The sequence below is a fragment of the Diabrotica undecimpunctata genome, chromosome 9, assembly GCF_040954645.1.
Source record: "Diabrotica undecimpunctata isolate CICGRU chromosome 9, icDiaUnde3, whole genome shotgun sequence".
In the NCBI taxonomy this organism is placed as follows: domain Eukaryota; kingdom Metazoa; phylum Arthropoda; class Insecta; order Coleoptera; family Chrysomelidae; genus Diabrotica; species Diabrotica undecimpunctata.
The window spans coordinates 83,209,051-83,218,074 of NC_092811.1; positions in this window are offsets into that span (position 1 = coordinate 83,209,051).

The following is a 9,024-nucleotide window of genomic DNA, read 5'->3' on the forward strand; positions in this document are numbered from 1 at the left end:
TTCCAACATGGCAAACCAAATAAACAAAAGATGATAGTGAAATTAACAAATAACATATATATATATATATATATATATATATATATATATATATATATATATATATATATGTATACATATATATATATATATATATATATATATATATATATATATATATATATATATATATATATATATATATATATATATATATATCTATTTGGGGAATAGGATAAGCATCCCGATTTGAAGTGATACTATTCAACTTTCGACCATTGAAGCAGACCCTAAAAGATCCATCTTTTTCTTTGTTTTCTTTGTTAACCACAACGGACTACAGTAAGAACACGTAGAAGGTTCAATGATTTTCAACTCTAACATGGAATCAATTTCCTTTTCTAAGTCAACCTGATATTGTCTAAAAGGTGTGGTATCTCCCACCTCAATAGTATGAGATATTAAGGAGGTACGACCCAACTTGTCCGTTGATGAAAGATATACAAATTTAGAGATCATATTCTCTAATTGCCTTTTTTCGGGACTAGATAAACTAGAAAAGTCCTGAATAGTACTAAGTACAGACCAGGGGCGGCTCGTGATAGTACAAGATGGTGAGGCACACTACACTTAAGGAAAATTATTATTATTATGGTTAGCTTCTCTTTGCTCCAGTCATACCCGGCTAAGGAGGCATTGCTCGCGCCAGCAAACAATGACTTGGCGTGAGAAGGACTTCTGACGATACGCGCGCGGATCAACAAAAGTCATCCTCACCTCAAAGCTCTCCTAAGCCCTCCTCCACCCTCCCTTATGTGCACTGAAGGTGCAACATAAGGGCTGACGGCTTTTTGAAAAAGTCCGCGATTGAGCTGTATTTATGAGCACCATGTGTAATAGGGTGCTCATAAATGTAACTTAAATGATACCCAAGGTGTCGTTAAGCGACTTACTCCGGTTTATCATGAAATCTCGTATCGTGAGATAAAAGCGAACGAAAAACGAGGGAGCTCTAATCCTTGAGCCTGCACCTTGGTTAGCGGCCAAGTTGTAGCCTCAAGGATCTAGGTGGCCTCTCCCGTGGCCTTTTTTTATTTTTATAATTTTTTTGTGAATTTTTTATTATTTTATATTTTTTTTGAATCTTTATATTTTTTATTAAGTTTTTTGGGATTTTTATATTTTTTTTGGGGGTTAGTAGGTATTTTTTATCTGGGAGATTTGTTAGTAAGTGTTATAAATGGCGACTGCTAATCTAGTGCCATCTTCTTCACGCTCTCACATATCCCTTCAGTTGAAGCTTCGGTCTAGCATATCTCCATTGATCGTTCTCGTCGTAAGATGTTAGTCGGAAGGTCGATTTTGTGACATCATAACGTGAGGCCGTTTACGTTAAATAAACTTAAACAAAGGGTTAAATTTTGTTTTTTGGTTTTTTATTTCACGATTTTTAAAAATTATAATTATTTTAGAAAAATTTCAAAAAATATAAATTCTAAAAGGAAAACTGAGTTCTAAAATTTAAAGTTTTTTATAAATTAAAGGAATTCTGCGAGACTTCTGTTCTGCAAAATGATCTATTACATCGTCTATAAAAACGTTCTCATCCTGTGATTTTATAAATGATTTTTCAATTGAGATTTTTGCCATATCAAATGCATCAAAATCGCGACTATTAATAATAAAATCAAAGGTCTCAAGTAATTTATCCTTATTATTATTAGGTAACTGTGAGAACTGCGCGTGAAGTAAAATTCCAGCGAGTTGCTACATTAGAAGGTATACGATTTCCTCCAATGTGTTCTAACACTTGGGTACGCTTTGTAGATTTAGAAAAATATGAAGAAAAACCGGATAAGGTTGAGAAAAAAACTTTAACTTGTTGAATTGAACTGCATGCGTTACTTAAAACTAAATTAAATACATGTGCATAGCAATGAATGAACAAGGCTTGAGGCGCTATAGATTTAATTTTTGCCTCCCATGAATCGTTCGACTGGTTTATCGTTTATTACGTATCGAAAAATAACGGATAGTTGTGAATGGCAGCTTATATCAGTAGTCTCATCCACCTACCAGGAAAAGAATAATGATTTTGAAATTTCTTCCTCAATTTTTTTATTTATAACAAAAGCAATTGAATCGATTAATTCATTTTGTATGGTTTTAGATGTCCCAGAAAAAACTGATCTAGAGTCATTATCATGTTCTAAAAATGTTTTTAAATTAGTGTCAAATTTACTAACAAGAACAACTAGCTCTTTTAAATTCCCGCGATTTAAAGATTCATTAGATTCATCATGCCCCCTAAACGGTAACTCTTGCATACAGAGGTGTAACGTAATATCTATAAGGCTTTTTAAAATTTGCCGATTTTCTTTAACCCTAGCATTGAAATTTTCAATATCTATTTTACGCGAATTGTCTAGTGCTGTGGCGATATTTTGCTTTTGTTTTCTCATAAGAGTAAGCTTGCAATTCGATGTAATATGTTGAGAACTTTTATTGTGTAACAATAGACTCCGAGACAAATTTTTCAAATCAGTATAACCACTTTTGAACCAAACTTTGTCGCTAGTATTCTTCTTCTTCAGTGCCTTATCCGGTCCGGATGTTGGCGATCATCAAGGCTATCATGGTTTTGTTGACTGCTCTGCGAAACAGCTCCGCTGAGGTCATCCCAAACCATTGTCGGAGATTTTTCAACCACGAGATACGACGGCGTCCCGGTCCTCTTCTGCCAAATACTTTACCCTGCATAACAAGTTGAAGAATTCGATATTTTTCTTCGTTCCGCATCACGTGGCCGAGGTACTCAAGCTTGCGTTGTTTAATTAAATTAAGCACTTCTTTTTCTTTTGTCATGCGCTGTAGGACCTCAACGTTGGTGACATGGTCCACATAAGATATTTTTAGTATCCTGTATATCCACATCTCGAAGGCTTCGATTCGTTTTTCAGTGGCTTGCGTCAGTGTCCAGGCTTCAACTCCATACAGTAACACTGGAAGAACGTAGCACCTCACTATTCGCATCTTGGTTCCCAAACTGAGATCACTGCAGCACAGCAAGGATCTCAACTTAATAAATGTAGACCGTGCCATTTCAGCGCATGACAAAAGAAAAAGAAGTGCTTAATTTAATTAAACAACGTAAGCTTGAGTACCTCGGCCAAGTGATGCGGAACGAAGAAAAATATCGAATTCTTCAACTTGTTATGCAGGGTAAAGTATTTGGCAGAAGAGGACCGGGACGCCGTCGTATCTCGTGGTTGAAAAATCTCCGACAATGGTTTGGGATGACCTCAGCGGAGCTGTTTCGCAGAGCAGTCAACAAAACCATGATAGCCTTGATGATCGCCAATATCCGGACCGGATAAGGCACTGAAGAAGAAGAAGTGCCATTTCAATTCTGGATCTAATCTCTTGAGCGTAGTCCCATTGTACGTTGAGGGTAGTTCCGAGGTAAGTGAATCTGTCGACTCTCTCGCTAGTATTAGCTGTGGCAAATAAAATGCATGGCCAACAAAACAATTTATTTAATGTTATACTACCCGTAAGCCAGTCAAACTTTTCGTACCATGCATTTTGAAATCCCCGATTTGGTTTTCCGACGCCACCGATAGAAACAAGATGTTTACTTAAATCTGGAATAGGTCGTTTTACGACTTTAACTATATATAATTTATCTTCATATGAATGACTTGAAAAATTCTGCTGATTGACTAAAAAATTTACGAGATCACAAGTATTACGAATATTTACATTTACCTGGGAAAGTTGTGACGAAGTGCTCGGTGCTAAATCCATTTTTCACTAAAACCGAAAATCCTGCAGACAAAAACAAACCCACCAAAATTATTAAAAAAACTTAATTAGAATTGCACTGCACTTATTATATAACATGTAATCTTACCGTTTTTTTAATGAAAAACAACACGAGATACGTCAAACGTGATCCTGCCGCACAAAGAGGTCAACAGGAAGTAATTTAACTACTACTTACTCTTACTACAACAATTTTGCAGAAATGTTCCAAAATGTACCAATGTTGCCAATCTGGTAAATGCATAGAAAAAAAATATTTTTTGTTAAATCGGAAAACAATAGAACAATATGTATAGTACCATCTACTAAAGGAAAATACTCTACTACAACATAACAATGTTGTTACAATTTTCAAATAAAAATCTATGTTTTATTTAAAATGTACTTTTATACCCCGAGGGAAAAAATGTAGCGAATTGGGTACCTTTGTACCCAAACGGCAACGCTGCTAATTAAAAGAACTACACCAAACCAGAGCGGCATTCCTCTCTTGTTCGGTGAAATCGTGGGCAGAAAATAAATAAATCATGTTGAATTTCGCTAGATAATGTGATGTCTAATATGTCAGACAGAGCAATGCCGTGAGGCTTGCCTCGGCGGCTATAATTTTTAAAGAGAGAATGAGATGCGCAGATGATATATTAGAAGCTGGCGCGGAAAATGGAGCCGTTGTTTATTTAATATTTTGTGGTTTAAGCTTGTCCCTTGTCCGGCCCGTAGATTATGAAGAAATATACAAAGATAAGACATCAGGGGTGTACATATTTTAATTTTTTATCATAATGAAAATAAAGTTATTTAGAAAATTCCAAAAAGTTAAATTGTAGTTAAAGAACGTAAATAGTCGATTGATACTGGTGAGGCACTGCCTCACCTGCCTCATAGGACCAGCCGCCCCTGGTACAGACAGATTAAATTGAGAAACAGAAAAAGAAAAATTAGAATAATTTAGTGTGCCATTAAAAGCATTATATACATATACTCCTCAGACTTCTCATCAACAAGCTTATGATATTGTTAATGAAGAGCATCATCAAAATTTTCAAGACAGCATCTTTCAAAACCAGCTGACTTAATAGAATTAAATTTTTCCACAAATAAAAGAGAACTATCATATATTCAGATTCATCATCCTCCATTAAAGTTACTGGTAGTTACAGGTTCCTCTAAATCTTTGTTGTTTCCGCAGTATTTTAATGTATAAAGAAGGACTTTTGTGCAGAAATCCCCATTTTTTCAGAATTTAATCAGGAAGGTAAGATTAAGTTCCATCTTTTTGATTTTTATAGAAGTTTCGATGGTCTTTTAGGACTAGATAACATAAAATATCTTAATGCTAGGTTAGATTTCGTAAATTCCCAATTAACTGCTCCATATTCTAGTATACCTATAGTCGAAATTCAATAGGATTGTCAGGTTATCGCTTATAAATGATAGATCCTCGAGGGGTCCGAGATGAGAGACGCGTGTAATTCAATGGTGGCGTGTATATTTTTAAAATAAGGAAAATAATAGGAAACTTGCACATAAAAATATTTTTGCGTCAACGGTAAAATTGTTAATTTATGTTAAATATATTTTGTTAAAATGTTATGTAAAAATATTGTATTCAAAATATTACGTCTTAACAATTAATTGTGTAAGCCAGATATACACACAATACTTTCATTCATTTATATTATTTTTAATTTAAGAAATATGTACATGTTTATTTTACAACATCTCAAATGCTAAATTATACTTACTTAGGCCGTCCTTTTGTACCTTACAGTGTCGAGGTGCTAAATTATATTAGGTATATTTTAAATGCAAAACTTTCTCCCTTATAATAATGAAATGTCACGAATATACTTCTGGTTCGTAATAATTTGTAATAAACAAAACCTATTATTTATAAATATCTTAAATTCATAACAAACAAGAAAGAAAATAACTTAAAAATATAAACGAAACTTTTAGTAGTAAACGTAAGAATAACTAATAACTATTGTATCGCCTTGCATTTCCCCAATAGAATATCTTCCACTGCTTTTTATAAAATTTTCCACCGTTAAGACATCAAACTGTAGATGAATTGTCAGATTAACCTTTTAAAAAACCCTCGTTAGTCATAATATGCGTTTTAAACTAAACGTAGCATTCAAATTGATCAATTTCCAAGAACACAAATATAATACCTGGAAATTTCCAATTAAATACGATTAAAATGGAAATAATAGAATTCCCGAAACAACCTTGTTTTTTCTTTTGAACTTTTATTTACAATCAATTTCTACATGAGAGTTTTAAGTAAATGTGAATAAATTTGTAAATAGGTAATAGTTTCGAAATAACTTAGTCGCTTTGTGATCGACTTTGAGATCGGTAGAATGTACAATTTTTTTTTTTTTTTTTAAATAAAATCCATATTAACATATAAATACCAACTTCTTTACAGAAAATAATAATTCTAGACCCAGCAACCTAATCTATACTACAATTGTGAAAAACAAACTTGCCATAATAATAATAATATAGTTATTAGGTACATACCTACTTAGAAAATTATAACCAGGTAGGACGAAGGATCTCACAGGTAGTCTCCGAATGTAGCAACAAAAAATCTCTAGAACTGTACCTATTAGTTATTATTTTAAAGAAATATTTTTATTCTGAATCACTTCCTGTTGTTAATTCACTATCACTACTGTCTTCTCCTGGAGTAATGATAATGGGCTCTATAAGAACATCAACACGCGTGTCTACGTCCCACATTTTATCTTGTTCTTTCTGTGTATGTTTAATGCATGACTGCCAGTTGGAAGCGGTTATATTTTGTATGGCTTGGTCTAATAATAATTTGACATCTTTTAATTTAAAGGTTGTATTCTTTTGCGCTACCTCATTTTTTATTTGTGCCTATATTAGCTTTATGTGATTCAATTCACAATGATACGGTGGAGTTCTTAATACGGTGATGCCATGCTCGCGTGCCATTTCGTCTACTGCAAATCTGATGTATCAACTCTTATGTTCGCGCACTATATCAAGTAATTGAACCTTTATCATGGATTCATCAAAATCTATATTTTTACTTCTTAACCAATCTATTATATCTGCCTTTCGAGATGCAGAAGTCGGTATTTTTTCCATAAGACGGCTGTGATAAGGTGCATTATCCATTATAATTACCGAACCAGGATCTACAAAAGTCAGTATAGACGAAAACCACTTGTCAAACACATCCGAATTCATATCCTCATGATAATCGCCCGTTTTGATTGAGGTAAACACATTTAAACCATCTTGTAAAAAACCTGAATCACTTCCAATCTGCGTTATAATGAGACGTCTTCCTTTGCCCGAGGGTGCTTTTAAGCCGGTTGAAAGTCCCTCAATGAAAGCCTGTCGCGCACTTTTAATAATTCAAGTCTTGCCATACTTTGGATTTCGTATGACCACGTTTCGTCCGTATAATAAATTTTTTTACCAAGTCGTCTAAAATCACGAATTTTTTGCAAATATTTTCTCCGCCATATCACTAATTCGTCTCTATCGATCAACAAACTTTTCCGATTTCTCTTCACATACCGAAAGTCCATTTCATGTAAAGTTCTTTGTAATACTCTCATGGATATTTTATTTAAAGTATCATCTGCGTCTGCATTAACTTCTCGTTGAATAGCCTTTAAGGTGGGCAGTTCGTTCCTAAAATAAAATCCATGAACTTTTCCTCGGATTATACTTTTCGTACTATCGTCCTTTTTTGCACGTCCTTTATGGATTGGATATGTTTGTTACCTTGAATTATTCGGAAAACCGTACGAGTCGATACTTTCGTTAAATCTCCAGACAATGCCGCGACGTCCTCTATAAGCATATCTGGATATCTTCTACGCAATCCCTCATAAACCGATTTTATCATTTGCTTTTCTCTCACAGACAACCACCTTTTTTATTTTGTTTATTAACAGATGTACTGCACGTTGGTTTTGATGACATGATGTTACCCGATGGTACCCTCATGAAATATTACGACCCACCTGATTTTAATGGTTATTTGCATGATATAAGGATACAAGATATGATATTGCCACGCACTAAACTCGTACATCTCGCGCATGACGTCACCTTGTGCTAAATTTTCAAAATGTATCCATGCTTGCGGATGAAATGAACTATTGAAATTCTTATATAATTTAGTAGATGTTTTATTTACTACGTGAATTTAAGCTTAAGTATTTAAACTAGTATATTGTAGAAAATAACACTTTTCCCATGAGAGTGAAGTTTGATGGAGCTAGCCATGGCCGAATGCCACCAATTGCAAACCGTGGAATGTGATTTTCATACACAACATATATAATTATATATATATATATATATATATATATATATATATATATATATATATATATATATATGAGACGTTAGGTAAACTGACGTTTTATTTTGAGGTATAAGTCATTAATAGGGCAGGATAAGTAAAACTCATTGTTCTTTTATTTAGCTTTCTCAAAATTTATTCGCTTCTTCATCAGGATATGCTAAAATATGTTTATAATTATTTTATCTCCTTCTACCTTTATCTATATATATATATATATATATATATATATATATATATATATATATATATATATATATAAAGGTAGATATCGGCGTAGCTCGCAACAATGGAAAATATATAATAAAATATGTGCAAGGGACGGAAGGTAACCCTATATCTGATTATTGGTCAATATATAATGGTCAAGTATAATAAATCATCCACAAGTCTTTTTTGTTGTCTTTTATGTTGCCGGTTCGTTATATCAAAATTCGCCTTCTCGTTCTGTTTATTTTAGATAAATTCATTGACGAAACAGCGTCTTTTTTAAAAGAACGATGTTTTGCTGGTGTATACCCCAGCAATTCATGTTTTAAATTACGTTTTTAATCACTTTCAATAAAGTGCTTAGAGCAAACACGAGCAAATTTAACATTAAAACTATCCTGGCGTTTACACAAATGTTTCCAAACAGCTTGCATTTCCTTATCTTTTGAAAAGCTATAAAATGCTGTACCGGGTACAAAACTCTTGCACATATTGTCAACGGCACAACCATACACTGCACACCTAATATTGCGAAAAATGTAAAGCCTTTAACACTCTCAAAATTTTATTTTACTATATATTGGCTATGAACCGTAAATGTACATAAATATCAAAACACAATATGCCGAAATTTAGCACAAGCT